The following is a 16,605-nucleotide window of genomic DNA, read 5'->3' on the forward strand; positions in this document are numbered from 1 at the left end:
GAGGTTCTTCTGTGTGCTACTCATTGTGTGTGTGTATGTGTGTGTCTTCTTTTATACGACGTTTTTGATTTATACATGTGTATCAGTAGTTCTTTCTTTTATATTGCTGAGTAGTATTTTAGGACTTAACTACAATTTTTTAAGAACAATAAACACCTTTATTATCTGAGATAAGATAAGAGGGAGGACGATTTATTTGCCTTTCTAGGCCTTGATTTTCCTCAGGTACAACTCCAGCTCTTTGCCCTCCAGCACATGGCCATCTGCTTGGCCACAGTGGTCTGGTTTTAGAGCGATGCATGCAAGCAGCTTGCCCCGCTGGAAGTCCTCCTCTAGAAGGCTGCTGATTTTGGCATTCTTTTTCCTTTCATCATATTTCTTTTGAATTGTCTTTGATCGATTTTTGTTTAAACTCTCTTTCTCCCCAGGAGTCAGCTTGGCCCCCTTCTTGCAGTGCGGGGGCAGTGCCCAGTGGGACTCATACCACTGTCAGTTGGTACAGTGTGCTGGCAATGAGCATGATGCAGTTTTTTACGAGGGTCTCGGTGAGGACCAGTTTGTTGGACTCATATAGACATGAATAATTCTTGTTTTGCATGTACAACACTCAAAGCCCCAGGAGAAGTTGCCCACGTTCAGCCTCAAGGCACAGTACTTCTTGCTGCCTGCCCGCACACAGACTATGTGTATGTGACTGGAAACCAAGCTTGGTGTTGGCAGCAGGGCCAACGCTAAGCTCATATTTTCACTTCTTGTGGTAGGGTTTTCTCTTGCCTCCGGTTTTGAAGTACTTGTGCCAGTTGTCCCAAGAGATGCCCATGATTCAGTCCCGGCTGGAAAGAGGACTACATTGCAATTTATTTATCCATTTTCTTATTTATGAACATCTGTGTTATTTCCAGTTTGGGACTATTATAACTAAGGCTACCTATGAGCATTCTTATACAATTTTATGAATATTTGTCTTCATTTCTCTTTGGACATACTTAAGAATGAAATTGCTGGGTCATAGGCTAAATGTATATTTAACCTTATTAAAAACTGCCAAACAGTCCTGGGCAGGTGGCTCAGTTGGTTGGAGTGTCATCCTGTGCACCAAAAAGGTTTTAGGTTCGTTTCCTGTTGGGGCACATACTAGGTTGTGGGTTTGATTCCAGTTGGGCACGTATGGGAGGCAACTGATTGATGTTTCTCTCTCTCTCTCTCTCTTTCTCTCTCTCTCTCACTCTCTCTGTCCCCTCCTCTCTCTAAAAGCAATAAAAACATACCCTCGGGTGAGGATTTAAAAAAAAACAAAACTGCCAAACAATTCTGTAACATGGTTCTATCATTTAACACTCCCACAAGCAATGTATGAGAGTTCCAGTTTTTCCCACATCTTCACCAACACTTGGTATTGTTAGTCTTTTTTAGCCCTTCTAGTAGATGTGAAATGGCATCTCCTTATGGTTTGGGTTTTTAAAAAATATATCTTTATTGATTTCATAGAGAGGAAGCGAGAGGGAGAGAGAGAGAGATAGAAACATCAACGATGGGAGAGTCGTCATTGATTGGCTGCCTCCTGCACGCCCCTGACTGGGGATCAAGCCCGCATCCCGGGCATGTGCCCTGACCGGGAATCAAACTGCAATCTCCTGGATCCTAGGTCCAAGTTCAACCGCTGAGCCACACCCGGCTGGGCATCTCCTTATGGTTTTAATTTGCATTTCCCTGATGATTATAGATGTTGACATTGTCACAGGTTGTGTTCCTTTGAAAGCCAACTCTGAGAGGGAGATTAGTGGGCAGGAGGTTTTTTAGGGAATGAGCTTTGGCTCAACGCCTGTGAAAGAAAAGAGACAGAAGCACAACTGGGCAGAGGCAGAAATTAAATTGTGATGTAGTTTCAAAGGCCTCAGCTGACCCTACAGAGAGCACTGAAACTGGGGTGACCCTTCAAAGAAAAAGTAAATCTTGACTCTCTCAAGATGAAACCAAAGGGAGATTACATTAATAAGACATGGCAAAGCTTCTCAAAATCCTCTCTTCTCCCTCTTTCTCAATGCCTCACACATAGGACAATTATTTGAAGCCTCTCTCCCAACTAGCACACTTTCTCCTGTTTCCTCCCTTCCCTTCCTTTTCCTATCATCTCTTCCTTCCCCAACCCCAACTATTCTGATAAAATTCATCTCACTTTCCTGTAAACATCTGTCTTTTTCCATGTAAATTAAATTAAAGCTGTATTTCATTTTCTCCAGGACCCAATCCCCTCATTTTACTGATCTAGTAGCAAAACATTCTTCTTGCCTTATAGGAGAAGGAAGGTTGTGAAAACTCATATTTACTATATTTCTTCTTATCATATCAAGAACAGACTTATAGATAGAGACATAGGTCTTTTCCCCCCTACATTTGATTGTTTCCTTAGGCTAAATATCTAGAAGCAAAACTCTGGATCAAAGAGTATGAACATTTTTTAAGGCTCTTGATACACATTGTCAAACTCACCTTCAGAAGTGTACCAATTTACAGTTTATACTCCTTTGAGCAATATATAAGGATATCTGCTTCCACACCCTCCAGTATTGCTAGCTTCGTTTTCTTTTCATCTTCATCTGGTAAGTGAAAGTGGTACCTCATTGCTGTTTATTTCCCATCTCCTTGATTTCTGGTTAGGAAGAATTTTCTCCCTCTCTCATTTTGGCCATATTTATTGCTTTGGTGAATTGCTGTACACTTTATACTAAGCATTCTTTCACTTATTCCCCCAAGTACTACACGGAATAGATGTTATTATTTTCATTTTGGAAAACTGAGAAATGCATGGATTAAATGACCTGCCTGGGATGTCAGTGGCTAGTAAGTGGCAGAGCCAGTGCCAGAACTCAGGACGGGCACTCTTTCCTCCTCACTGCTCGATCTTCCCATGATCTCTTTTTGTCAACTCCAGGGCCAATGTAACCTAACCCAAAGAGTGGAACAAGACAAGGAGGAACAGAGCTTGAGTTCCTATTTCGCTCAGCCCTAGCAGATGGTGGGTAGCACGGCCCACTCAAGAGCAGATGAGTTTCCATCACCTGTTTCACTTAAATATCAAGAACTATTAAAAGACATTATTTTCTCTCGATGATTTTCAGAATCTCCTGACTTTCCAATAGTGCCACCCAAATCCTTTCTCTGTCTCTGGAACCTCTCAGTGCTTTAGTTTCTTCATCTATAAAATTAGGTGTTGGAGTAAATTATATAAATGTCAAATCACTATGTTGTGCACCTGAAATGAATAGCATATTATATGGCAACTATAATTGAAAAATACATTTTTTAAAAAGGAAGAAAAAATTAGATGTATTAGATACTCTTTGAAGTTCTCTCTAGCTCTTGAATTGTTTTTTTCTACTAATTTCCATAGAAAAAGTTATTATACTTGCATCCATCAGCTTTGGCCAATGAGGGCTGCAGTCCACAGTTTGTGAAGTTTAGAAAATTCCCCTTAAAAATGCTTTTCCCTTTCTTACATACCTTTCCATCCTTCTCACTGCCCTTCCCCCTTGACATTATTTTCCAGAGGATCTCTTCTCCCAACCCCACTCCCTTCTCTTTCTCTCCCTCCCCACCCTGGATTTGAGTATTCCACTCCACCCAAGTTTGTTCCTATGTCACAACCTTTGTGTTTCTACTCTCCTTCTCTACCTTTCTCTGGATTCTTTAGTGTTTTCGTTGCATCTGTTCTCTACGTCTGCCTCTATAAAAGCTACAAGACAGCCATAAAGCCTGGAGACGTACATAATAGCTTATTTTTTACAGATTGAACTCCCTTGATTATTTCTTCTGGGCTATGTAGGTTTATTCCGTGAAAATGAAAATTAAAGATAAGTTGTATGAGACAAAGCATCCCAGACTCGTTTGCAGGAATTGGTAGAGACTCTGTAGCACTGCGCGCCCCGTGGGCTGGAGCATCGCATTCACCTAAGCATTCCTAATTCCTAATGCGGGGCGTTATATTGGCATACCATGTAGCGTTATTGAAATAGAATGTATCCTAATAGCCATAAGCCTTTTGTTATGAATATTCACCTATGTTTTCAGATTTTCTGGCCACTCGCAGTCCATCAGTGGGTTTTTGCCCTTGCCTTTTCTTTCACTTTGTGTTATATGTATTTTTTTAAGCATGCTCTTCATTAGAACTAGCCATACATTAATGATTTAGCTGCAAAGATAAAGCCAAATGCTTGAGTGGAGTCTATCAAGAACCAGAAGTTACAGAACAGTTAAATTCTCTTTTGGACCCATGTTTGTTTGTCAATGGCCAGAATTTCTGTCCCAATTAAGAGGAGGAAGTTACTCAAGAGAGGTGTCTTAGCAACACTCAGCGTCCATTTAAAAAAAAATAGCATATCAGCCATGGCCTTTTTACCTTTCTGGAACAGTCTGAGAAATTATTAAAGGTGATAAAATACGTCTCTACAAAGCATGATTTCCTGAGCCATTAAATGTTTCTTATTCCTTTCTTTCCTTTTTCACAATATTGAGAGACAGGAAGTTACGATTCCCGCAGCACAAATGAGAACGTGGATGTACAGACAGGCTGTGAATTTCCAAAGCTCACAGTAAGTTGAACCAGATCTGAAAACAGAAACTGGGTCTGTCTGCTGGCTGAGCCTCCTGTCCGCGGCTTTTTATCCTGCAAGAAGCTATCTGGTTAATGTGGAGGATGTGGCTCATTTATTCATTGCTCTTGGAAAATGAACCTCTCTCTTCCTCTCTTCCTTCCTCCCTACCGCCTACCTCCAACACACACACACACACACACACACACACACACACACACACACACACACACTCACAAATAACCTCACTTTATTACATGAGAAAGAGGGGGAAAAAGTCCATAACAGCCTGCCATCTGGAATGGCTCAGGTGATAGCCAGCCACCTAGAAGCAGGGAAATGGCTGTGGTCACTGGTGATTTCAGTGATTTTTTTTTTTCCCCCACCACCAGCTGTCATCACAATTTCCAGAAAAGCTGCCAAGAAAAAGCAGTAATTAGCATTTCACAGAACCCTCTCCCTCCACACTGTTACGGATCTTGGAACTTGTTCTGACTGCGTTTTGCCCCCATGCCCCCCTTCCTCCACCATTCCAGATAAAGAGGCAAGGCATTGGTCCTCGCCTGCAGCTGAAGAACTCAGTACCCTTGAAGGTGTTTCCCTTCTGCCAGAAACCCTGCCCAAGACCGGGTTATTACTCCTTTCCCTGAACTGGATTGTTTCCCTCAGGTCAACCCCCCTAGGGATAAGCACCTTATTCCTACTTCCCTTTTCCTCTTCAGCTCTCCGACTCCAAATACACTCAGGCTTCTAGCTCTTGAGGCACTTATCACACTGTAGGTGACTACGGCTGAAGTGCTTATCTTCACCTCTAAGGAATGCGACATATATGTTGTACCCTAACCCAGCACAATGCCTGGCCCATTGTTGAGACTCAGTCAATCTTTGTTGAATAGAATTTGCCTAAATTGGCCTCAGGCACCTCCTGAATTTCTCGGAGTCCTGAGTAAGGCAACTGCTCCCTTCCTGTCTGGGGAGACCCACCCAAAGACCAGAACAGGGAGGTCACATCTCTGCAGAGAGAGGGGCTTGACTGATGTTTCCCTCTGCCTGTGATCCTACCCTACACTTTCTCCTCTGCCACAGGCTAAGTAAGGCAGTCCTCAAACTTGTTTTTTTTCCCAGACATTTTAGGGGTAGAGCTGCTAACAGAACAGGCTTTAGACTAGATAGGGATCAGGATAGAGGCCAAAGCTTGAACTGTATTATAGAAATCACTAAGAAAATTAGATTAATATTTGATAGGGACTGAAGTACTAGACCTATTTCCCAAGAGAGGTATCTGTCTGTAGGGGTGGGTTAAGAGTGCTGTCTCTAGCCCTGGCAGATGTGGCTCAGTGGTTAGAGTGTCTGCCCACACACCAAAGGGTCATGGGTTCAAATCCTGATCATGAGCACGTACCGGGATTGCAGGTTCGATGCCAGGCCCTGGTCAGTGCATGTGGGGGGCAACCAATTGGCCTCTCTCTCTCTCTCTCTCTCTCTTTCTCTCTCTCTCTTCCCCCCTTCTACTCTCTCTAAAAATCAATGGGGAGCCCTAGCCACTTTGGCTCAGTGATTAGAGTGTTGGCCCACGGACTGAAGGGTCCTGGGTTTGATTCCGGCCAAGGGCATGTACCTCAATTGCAGGCTCAATCCCTGGCCCAGGCAAGAGGCAACCAACTGATGTGTGTCTCTCACATTATGTTTCTCTCTCTCCCACTCCCTCTGAAAAGCAATGGAAAAAATATCCTCTGGTGAGGATTAACAAAACAAAAAACAAAACAAAAAAAGAGTGCTGTCTCTAGAGACTGTTATCTAGGTTCAAATAGTACTTGTGCAATTTTTGAACTGTGTGACCTCAGACACATTAATTTCTACTGTACCTCTCAATACCTCAATTTCCTCGCCCACGAAGTAGGTACCTGTAATAATGGTACCTGTGTCGTAAGGTTGTTGAAGGGTTAACTAGGTTAACACATGTTAGTGCTCAAGGAGAACGGCTTTTGGATGACAGCAAGTTTACTACGTTGAGGTTTTAATGTGCAAAATGCAGGGTTGAGGCATAGTAGGGTCTGGAGGTAGCAGAATTTCTTTGGATAAATAAGTGCAGAGAATTTGGAGTTTAGGGAGGAGGAACAATCAGAGAAGAGAGTAAAGAGGAGAAATAGGGAGAAGGGAAAAATTAAAATCAATTTCAAATTTACAATAGTATAATAGCAAGATATATTTTAAGGACAGGTATATTTAATTTGAAATTGCTTATGTTGCTGAGATCTAAACCCCCACAAAAATAAAATAGTACGATACCCCTTGGAGAGCAGTTTGGCACTATCAAAATTAAAATGTACACATTTTTGACACTTCAATTCTATTTCCAGGAATTTATCCTACCTTGGTACTTGCAAACAGACTCATGACCTCTTTGTAGAACCAGAGTTTGGGAACATCTAAGTGTCCATCAGCATAGTATATCTATCTATGCAGTGGAATACTGTGTGGCCATTAAAAATATCGAGGCAAGGTTATACATATTATAGCCTATTTGAAAAAGAGAGATATATCTTAGGCAGAGGGAGAGCACCAAGAGCCAATGGGAGGAGACATGCCAAAGTCCAAGCCAGAGTCTAAATACCTGGAAAAGTTTGGAGACATCATATTTGGAGTGACTGGTGGGGGTAATGAGGGATGGGAATCACAAAGCCTCCCACAGAGTTGCATGGAGGGAAGATCAGCATGACAACAGGTTGGGAAATTAGCAAGGGGGGAGGTCTTTGGTAATTCCTTTAAAAACATCTGGTGTTTGTAGGTCCCATACAGAAATCTGTATTTGTGTGGTCCCTGGGTGGGTCTGGTTTGCTTAATGGGCCAGGGACAGATGTGAGAAAGGTAGTAATGGAGCAGGAAGATGGGGCTAAGAAAATGAGCCTGGGGAGGTATGGGTGGATAATCACAGTTATGTAGATTTTTAACTAGCTTTTTAACTGAGCTAAAAGGATATTGATTAAAAGATTGATATCAACAAAGAGAGGGGCCTCACTGTCTTACTAAATATTTTTTAAAATCAATAACTTAGATCAGCAATTTCCAGCCTTTTTCATCTCATGGCACACATAAACTACTAAAATTCTGTGGCACACCAAAAAACATTGTATTTTTTGCCAATGTGACAAAAAAAAGGTATGATTTTGATTCATGCACACCAGATGGCTATTGCTGTGTCGGTTCTTGTCATTTTTTTATTTGACAATCTAAGGGAAAAGAGGTCAGTGTCTCTGACTAAATAATCAGGTATTGCATGTTTTAAAATTCTTGCACCACACCAGTTGGAAATTGCTGACTTAGATGGTGATCTAACTGGGAAAGATAATTTCTAGAAGCAAGACTTAAAATCATCTTGACATATTAGAACAAAGTGCCAAAATCAACAAGAAATTTGACAGGGATAAAGTGAAGACTTACACATAAGTTTTTAACAAATCAATAGTACAGGAAGGAGTGAGACTGGCTTGACAGCATTTGATATGAAAAAGGTTTGGGTTTCGCTAAACCCAATGCTGTCACAGTTTCATGAAAAGACACAATGTCAGATCAAGAGAGATAATAGTCTCACCACAGTTTGAACTGACCGGTTCTGGCTGCCACGTGTTAAAGAAGATATTGATGAACTAGTGTATGCCCTGTGAGAGGTCAGGTTGCAAAAAAATCCAGTAAGTTTGCCAGGTGAGGAAGAATGGGTCAAGCTTAGAGATGTTAAATATGGGGAAGAGAAGACCGAGGTGGGTAAAGAATAGCTGTCCTCAGCTGATTTGACAAGTGTAAGGCTAACACTATGAAGTTGCCAATACGCAACCAGTTCGGTGTCGCTTGGCTCAACCTAGTAGAATAGGACATAGACACTTTTTGTAATGCTGCAGAAGACAAACGAGAATCATCGGGTGAAAGAGGGAAGCAAAGATTACATCAGTATAGGAAGGAGTTTGTCACAGTCAGATGCTCTAGAGCAGACTGAGCTGCCTTACAACGTTCTAGGTTCCTTGTCACCAGGAGAGCCAAGGCAGAGCTGGGTGGCAGTCTGTTGAGGATATTTAGCATTTTCTGCATTCAGAGGGCAACTCTCCATGATCCAGCCTGAGTCTCCAACCTCTCCAGCTGAACTCCACAATACAAAGACAGCACACCGGACTGCTGTGAATGCCCTGGCTTTTCTGTGTTCTTACAGTGCTGTGTCTTTGCGCACATCAATCCTAGAATTTCATATCTCCTTACTGTGCACCCTGCAAATTCCTACTCACCTCTCCAGACTCGACTCAAGTGTAGGCCCATCTGAACTCCCCCAATGGTCTGTCACAGTCTCTCCTCTGCACCTGCACCTCGTGCTTGTGCTTACTTCTATAGTGGCACTTAACATTCTTTTGTAATTTTTTGTGGACTTGTCTGTTTCCTATTAAATGTGAGCTCCTTGTGAGCCAGAAACATGTCTCTTCCATCTTTATATCCCCAGTGTTAAAGCAGATATTTTTTGCCGGGCTGGGCGTGGCTTAGCCGTTGAGCGTCGACCTGGGATCCAGGCGATCGGGGTTCGATTCCCGGTCAGGGCTCATGCCAGGGTTGTGGGCTCGATCAATGACTCTCTCATCATTGATGTTTCTGTCTCTCTCTCCCTCTCCTTTCCTCTCTCTGAAATCAATAAAGATATAAAAAAAAAAGCAGATATTTTTTGTAGTTTCTTTTAATATTCGTTCATTTAATGTTATTGATTATATGATTGTGATGTTTTGATTATATATGTAAAATTTAAAAATTATTACATATGCACTTAAATAAAATATTAATTAATCAAGACTAATGCCCTTATTATGTATGATATACCTTGATATTTTCTATTCTATTTTGTTCATTTTTAAAAATGGAAGTCATGATCCAGGTTCCCAAAGTAATGTAGGTTTCCAGCCTTATTCTGAAAAACACTGAACTGCATGGTTAAGAAAAGGGATTTGAGCCCTGGCCTGGTAGCTCAGTTGGTTGGTGTCATCTCGATATGCCAAGGTAGCAGGTTCGAACCCTGGTCACATACAAGAAGCAACCAACGAATGCACAAATAAGTGGAACAACAAATCAATGTCTCTCTCTCTCTCTTTTTCTCTCAAATCAATTTTTAAAAAAGAGCAGGGATTTGAATGGAAGGTACGAGAACCTAATGAAAGCTGTGGGCCTTCTTGCCAGAAAGATGCATGTGTGCACTAAACTGACATTCAATTTCAGAGGCTCCCTGTACCCACTAAAGTCCTTCTGTGCATCATAGGTTATGAGAAAGATTCTTCTAACTCCCATTTTTCTGAGAAACATGAAGTAGTCTAGGAACATCTAAGAGTCATCCATACAGAAAACACAAAATTGGAAGGGAGGTATATAAAGAACAAATAGAGGGAAAGTCCTGAGATGGGGCAGGCAGGACAGTTAATCATGTGTGAAAGACAAAGGCATGGGGAGCAAAGTAAAAATGGGCTAAGGGTTAGGAGCAGGGAAAGGTGCAGTGCTCCTGGGCCAGGAGATAGGCCTGCTGATCTGATATTCTTTTCAAACTATGGAGTTTGGTAGCTTTCAGCCCTGTAGTTTTCTTTTCCCCTCCCGATGGCTCACTTTCCCTTCCTCCCCTTTAGGCAGCCATTATGGAAACTCTGAAACTTTTTCCCTTTTCTTCCAGATGGGGAGCTCTGGCAGAAAAAGTGTTCTGGCCTGTGTGCAATGACACCGTTCTCTCTGCCAAGGGATAAAGCTAAAATCTGCTTTCCTGGAAACCAGCTTTAGGAAGCATGACCCTAGTTAGGGAGAGACTGGGACCTTTGGATAAATGAGGGATAAGAAAAGAATTTTCAGCATCCACTTGTATAGTGACTCACAGGGATAAACTACGAACACCAACAAATAATTTTAAAATGGAATCTTCTGTTTCTGAGATCTAAACTCAGGATCACAGACTACTATATAGGTCTTCCTTGAATCTTAGATAACTCTACAGTGTTTTCAACAACATGTCGAGGAGGCAACAAACATACATCTTACATTTCCATAGGACATATAGCGAAAGGGACATAAGCATAACACAATTGATTTCCTATTGACCCTCAGGAATTTGGGGTTTTGTAAAGTCCAGAAAGCCCAGAACATTATTATAGTCCATAATTAACATGGCCAAGGGAAAGAATGGAATTTGGGGTGGGGTTAGGAACCTGAGTTATGTGCCTAGATAGGCCCTGACTCACTATGTGATAATGGCCAGTCACTTCCTGGCTCAGAGGTTCAGTCCCAATCCCCACTCTCCCCAGCCCCTTCCTCTGCCCAAGTAAAATAAAATAACAATTTTATTCTTTCTTGAGGAAGTTAAGCTTGATTGTTCCTATAAAACACTTTGGAAAATAGCCAATCTCTGAGTGTAGCAACGTGAGATGATTTTATTCATTTTATATCCAATATCCTGGGTGGTACCTAAAACCATGAGGACTATAAACTTGTTTGTTGTTGGAATCCTCAGATGGGGAGGAACTACATAGGTGGTCCGCTTCTTCTCTTCTGTCTCTTCTGTCTTCTGGGATGACACTGTTGTATTGTAAACAAAGGTCCGTGGGGAGATATTTGGGAGATAACTGGGTAACACCCAACTAGGTCAGGGAATGAGTCAGGGCTCAAGGACTCGATACCAACCTCTCCCACTCCTGCCAGGAAACCTCTTGGGGTGAGACAGAGATGAGAAAGGAGCCAAGGGGCGGGCCTTGTGGCCGCCTGCCCTGGGGCCTCTGGCTGGCCGGTTCACCCTGGTTTGCCCTGCAGCTGTATCGTGTCTGCTGACATGCAAGCCCTGACACGCTCTCCCCCACTCTCTCCCGAACTTCTGCTCAGTCTCAGAAACAGATGGCACATTCCACCCGAGAAGTGACTGTAAGAGAGATGAGAGGAAAAGGGAAGAACTAAACCAGGTGGAGATCTGTCACTTCAGAAAACACAGGGCAAAATACAAGAGATGTTTTGCCTAGGAGGTGAGTAGGAAGTGGAAACTAAATTCACCTCTGAGGAATCTGGATAAATAAAGAACAGAAGAGCATCACGGCGGGCTGACGATAGAACAGGATGGAGAGATAAGGCTGAGGAGGACCACGCAGCACTAGCCTGGAAGCCTGCAAGCCTCGAGAGCAAAGTGGCAAAAAGTCACCTTTCCTGTTTGTAGTTCCTCGGAGCTCTTGCAAATCCATGCCTCTTTCATCAACACCATTCCCTGTTGGTGGCAATTCTTAGAACTCTCCTCCAGGGCTAAAAACAGTTTTAGGCACCTAATGTCTACCAGTCGCATGTTTCCATAAGTTATTTCTCTTAGTGCTCGCAACAGCCCTAGGAGGTAAGTTTTATTATCCCCATTTAACAGAGGGGAGCCCACGTCTCCTGCCTCCCAACCGAGAGCCCTTCCCACTATATCACACTGAGACTTAGAGGATTTAAGTGATTTGTTCATAGAGTTTGGAAGTAGCAGGGTCTGTATCAGTTGCCAGTCCCCAGAGATTCCACTCTACCAAGTTGCCTTTGATTTGATGGCAAATCAAACCAAAATAATGCCAAAATACTAGAGATTTCTTAAACCTTACAAGGAGCAGTAAGGAGTAGATCAAGTAAAGAGCAATGGACAGAGATCTCTAAATCTCTAAATGTAGGTGTTTAAAAATCCTGGCACTGTTGGGTTTGCATAGGCCTCCCTGCAGTCTGAGATCCCAGTGCAGCCTTGGTACCCTCTAGTGGAAGTTTTCTGCATTCACACAGATTCCCTTCAACCCCAAAGAGCTGGAGGGCATCCCAGAATGGTTAGCTGGAAGGTACATGTTTATTTGTCAGGGTCCATGGCAGATAGGCAAAAAGAATACAGATTAGAGTGGAGGTGTGCTGAGCACTTGGTTCACAAGGAGCCCCAAAGGGAGTCCTTGTCAGTGTATTATAAATGAGCTCAGGCTTTTGTGCATTATTAATAAGAGTTCAATATACATTGCATGGGACTGTAGGCTTTTAGGGTTCTAGAGAGTGACTTTTTTTTTTTACATGGGGAAAATTAATGATCAGAGATGTGAAGTAACTTGCTTTAAGGCAGGGTAGGTCAATGTCAGCAATGGTGGGCCTAGAACCCACGTCTCCTGCCTCCAACCCAGAGCCCTTCCCACTATATCACACTTTTCTATTTGTTGGTAGATTGATTTTAAACATAAGTTGGTGTGCATATAAGGACATGAGGTTTAGGTATAATCAGGAAGTTGTTTTTCCTTCATCTGCCCAAATCTATACACTTTTCAATCTTTTGTTCAACACATTTACAGAGTGCCTATTATTGCCAAACACTACTCTAGGAGTTGCTTTTGCAGAGTACCCCAGCAAGTGAAGTGAGAACAGGCTCCAGGATCCATAATCCCATGTTTACAGCCATCCTGGCACTCCTGGAGCTTCGTCCCCATTTCCCAGTGCTAAGGTGTCAGATTTCTTTCTGTCTCCCTCCTCTTGCAGAGGTAATCCCTGGGAACGGAGACGGGTTAGAAACAGATTACTTTGATTCAGGGGCTTTGCTCTCTCCTCTCTAAACGTGGCGCTTGTGGGGGAAAGGGGGGGGGTCACAAACAGCCTGAAATTCTCTTTTAGGATTATTACTTGATTTAGCCAGCTGGGGCGAAAGTGGAGCAAGAAGAGGCCAGGGATTAATTCTAGATTTAGCTTGAACAGCAGGCAGCATGGGCTTCTTTTCTGGCTGAGCCAGAATGAGCATTATCTCTTTCTAAACATACCTTTAGAGATAAGGAGTCTGAGGCAGGTGGCCTTTGTCCTCAGCAGCAGGGATGAGTGGAAGGATGGATGAGAAAGAAAAGCAGCTAGAAGAAAGTTGTGCAGCACAGAAATAAGAAATCACTTTTGGGCTTGGAAACAAACCTGCCTTTAGTTGGTCTTAGTTTCAACAGAAGTGAGAACTGTTCTCTAGGGGAAGACAGCTAACACACAGGGCTTCCTCAGGATTTCCAGTTCATATCTGGGTTAGGAGCTCTCTTGCTTTAGATACTGCACTGGGGTGAACTCTGGGCGCAGGGATGCTATCTGTGTCCAGCTCAAAGAGCAGTGACACTTACCAGGACTCTGTTAGGTTCTGTATATTCCTTCCAGGGTCACGGGGCTCCAAAGCAGTGGCCATAACTAACCAGAGTGGAAACATGTATTAACTCATTTAATGGCTTAACAACAATTCTATGAGTTAGGTACTTATTTACCCCCTTTCTATGGGTGAGGAAAAGAGGTGGAGCTGAGATGTAAACTTAGGCACTATAGCATCCTTAACCATTACGTGAGAGTCATAGTCGACTCTTGGAGTGACAAAGCTCTGCTAACATTGTTAGCTAAAAATCACTTGGGAACATTTCCTAGAAAGTCAGAATTCTTGGTTTCTTCTATGCCACTTTATCTTGGAGAATTCACTTCTGCTCTTCATGCTCTCTAGGGAAGGAAGTACAACACAAATACATGGCAAGCCTGTAACTTACATTGTAATCATAACACGTTGTAATCGGATTCTTTCAATTCTCCAGAAGGAGTTTCCTCCTTCAAATCAACTGTGCTTCTCCTAAAATGTAGGTTAACAGGAAGAACTTCAGAAATATCAATCTTAGACGTCACCTGCCACTGGGAGGGAAAAAACATGCAAGTACATGCCCCCACTGCCCATTCTCTTTGGCTCCACTTAGAAATTTCAATAGGACAGCAGGGGATTCCAGGAGTCCCCTGTATTTGGAGAAATAAGGAATCAACTTTGTCCTCTGCTTCATCATATTTCATCTGGGCTTCTATTCATTTATTGAATAAACACTTGAATGTCTACTATGTGCAAGACTGTCCTTTGTGAGGCTGAGCCCCTAACCACTTTATTCCTACCTCTAATTGTACCTTCTCTTGCTTTTTCTGAAATGTGAATTACTAGGGTTATAGAATTAAGAAATATCCCGTGGTGTTACTTTCCTAGCAGACAGCTCCCAATTTTCCATAGAGTTAATGAAATAGAAAGATAATATAAATTTTCCAAAGGAGCAGTCAATTAAAAAAACCCCACTTACAGCCCTGGCCAGTTTGGCTCAGTGGTTAGAGTGTCAGCCCTGCGGATTGAAGGGTCCAGGGTTCAATTCCTGGTCAAGGGCACGTACCTGGGTTGCAATCCCCCCCCTCCTCCCGCTGCATCAGGGCTGAGGCAACCAATCACTATTTCTCTCTCTCCCCCCTTCCTTCTTCCCTTCCAATCTCTGTTAAAAACAACAACGGAAAAAATCTCCTCTGGGTGAGGATTAATAATAACAACAAAAAAAGCCCATTTATAATTCATCTCCAAATGAATTAAATGATATTAATTTCCCTTATTATTTCATCCAGGCTGAGATGAAACAACTTTGCATTCCATGAGAAGCTGATCAGAGAGCAGGCGGAGAATGATCTGAGATGTATTGGCTACCACGTGAGGCCAACATAAAACTCAACAGTGGAGCAGATAACCCAGATAAACGATATCAATGATCTGTATTAATCAATAACCACTGAGTTGAGTGGGGGTTTTTCACTTCAGTGGGGAGACAAGTAGAATAAAAACTCATGTTTTATTTTCTGGGGCATAGAGTACATAGACATGTGTCTGTTCAAATGACTAGATATCACCCTGGCTGTTTTTGCTCAGTGGTTAGAGCACTGGCCCATCAACCAAAGGGTCGTGGGTTTGATTCCAGGTCAGGGGCACATACGTCAGTTGCAGGTTCCTCTCCAGGGCTGGTAGGGGAATTCTTACCCTTGAAGAATTTGCTGCATAGTTGAGAAGTCAAGATTTAATACAAGTGATTTCCAAACTCAAAAGTAATCTCTCCTTCCTTTGATAGTCCTTAGCATTTTACCTGGAACTCGTAGCAATTCTATTCCAGCCAGTAGGCTCTTGTGTGTACATAGCATAGCTCCCAACTCATTGCAAAATACTGTAGTTAACTGCTCAATACACACTAATTGTCAGAATGAGAACCTATGTGTAAGCGTGAAAAGTGTTTGCCATTCCGCAATGATTACCACACTGGATTTTCCAGGATGATCCCAACATCATGCATCTTTTAACAACGGAATATGAAGCAGTACAGCACGGTAGGTAGTGTATGGATTCTGGAGTTAGACTGCTTGGATTTGAATCCCAGTCCTGCCAGTTATTAGCCATCTAATCTTAACCAAAATTTGTAATTTCTCTGTGACCCAGCCTCATACGTAAAAGGAGAATATTACTCGTTTGTGGTGAGAAGTAATTTAACTAATATATGTAAATGCTTAGAAAATTTCCTGGAACCTGGTAAACATATCTAAGTGTAAACTATTATTTGTTAATGTTAATCCCATGCCTCTTTCGCAAAATGACAGATAAGAAATGTTTTTGTGTGTCCACGTGTCTTTGGCTCCAATAAACGTAGTAGTCATTATGTTTGTTCAATAAACATTGTAGTCATTAATTTCCTTTATATGACACTAAGAAAAAATTTCCTTTACACCGTACTGCTTGGGAAAACCAGGGCTCAAATTTAAGGTTACACAGCATATTGGGGTCAGATACAGACCCAGAAACTATTTGTTATTGCCCTTCTGGGATCAAAGTTGGCATTGAAAACCCCCAAAAAACACACGTCTCAGAAGAGCCACACCTTCTCGTTATCCTCCGAATTGAAACACGGTGCTGCGATGTCCCAATCGTGCAGGAATGCAGCAGCTCCTGGCGGCCAGACAGCCTCGCGCGCAGGCGCAGCTCGCGCTTCAGCGCTCTCCGCTTGGCGCGTGACGGCCGTGCGTTCCACCCTACCCCCCAACGCCCTCTTAGTGCGCACGCGTACTCCGTACCCCGCGCGCACGTGCGCGTTCACGCTGCTCACACTCCGGTGGAGGGCGCGCGCCCTGGAAAATTCCACACCCGAGCCAGCTCCGCCCTGTGTGCCTTCTCTCAGGTCCCAGGCGCTTC

General features: G+C 42.9%; 1 pseudogene across 1 annotated transcript; it reads right to left on the reverse strand.

Moving 5' to 3' along the window:
* Positions 1 to 204: 204 nt before the first annotated feature.
* LOC308568712 (small ribosomal subunit protein eS8 pseudogene) lies at positions 205 to 820 on the reverse strand (annotated as a pseudogene). The gene has a single exon. The product of its transcript is annotated as a small ribosomal subunit protein eS8 pseudogene (transcript).
* Between the last annotated feature and the right edge of the window lie 15,785 nt (positions 821 to 16,605).

The sequence above is a fragment of the Miniopterus schreibersii genome (genome assembly GCF_964146895.1).
Source record: "Miniopterus schreibersii genome assembly, chromosome: 16".
Taxonomy (NCBI): Eukaryota; Metazoa; Chordata; class Mammalia; order Chiroptera; family Miniopteridae; genus Miniopterus; species Miniopterus schreibersii.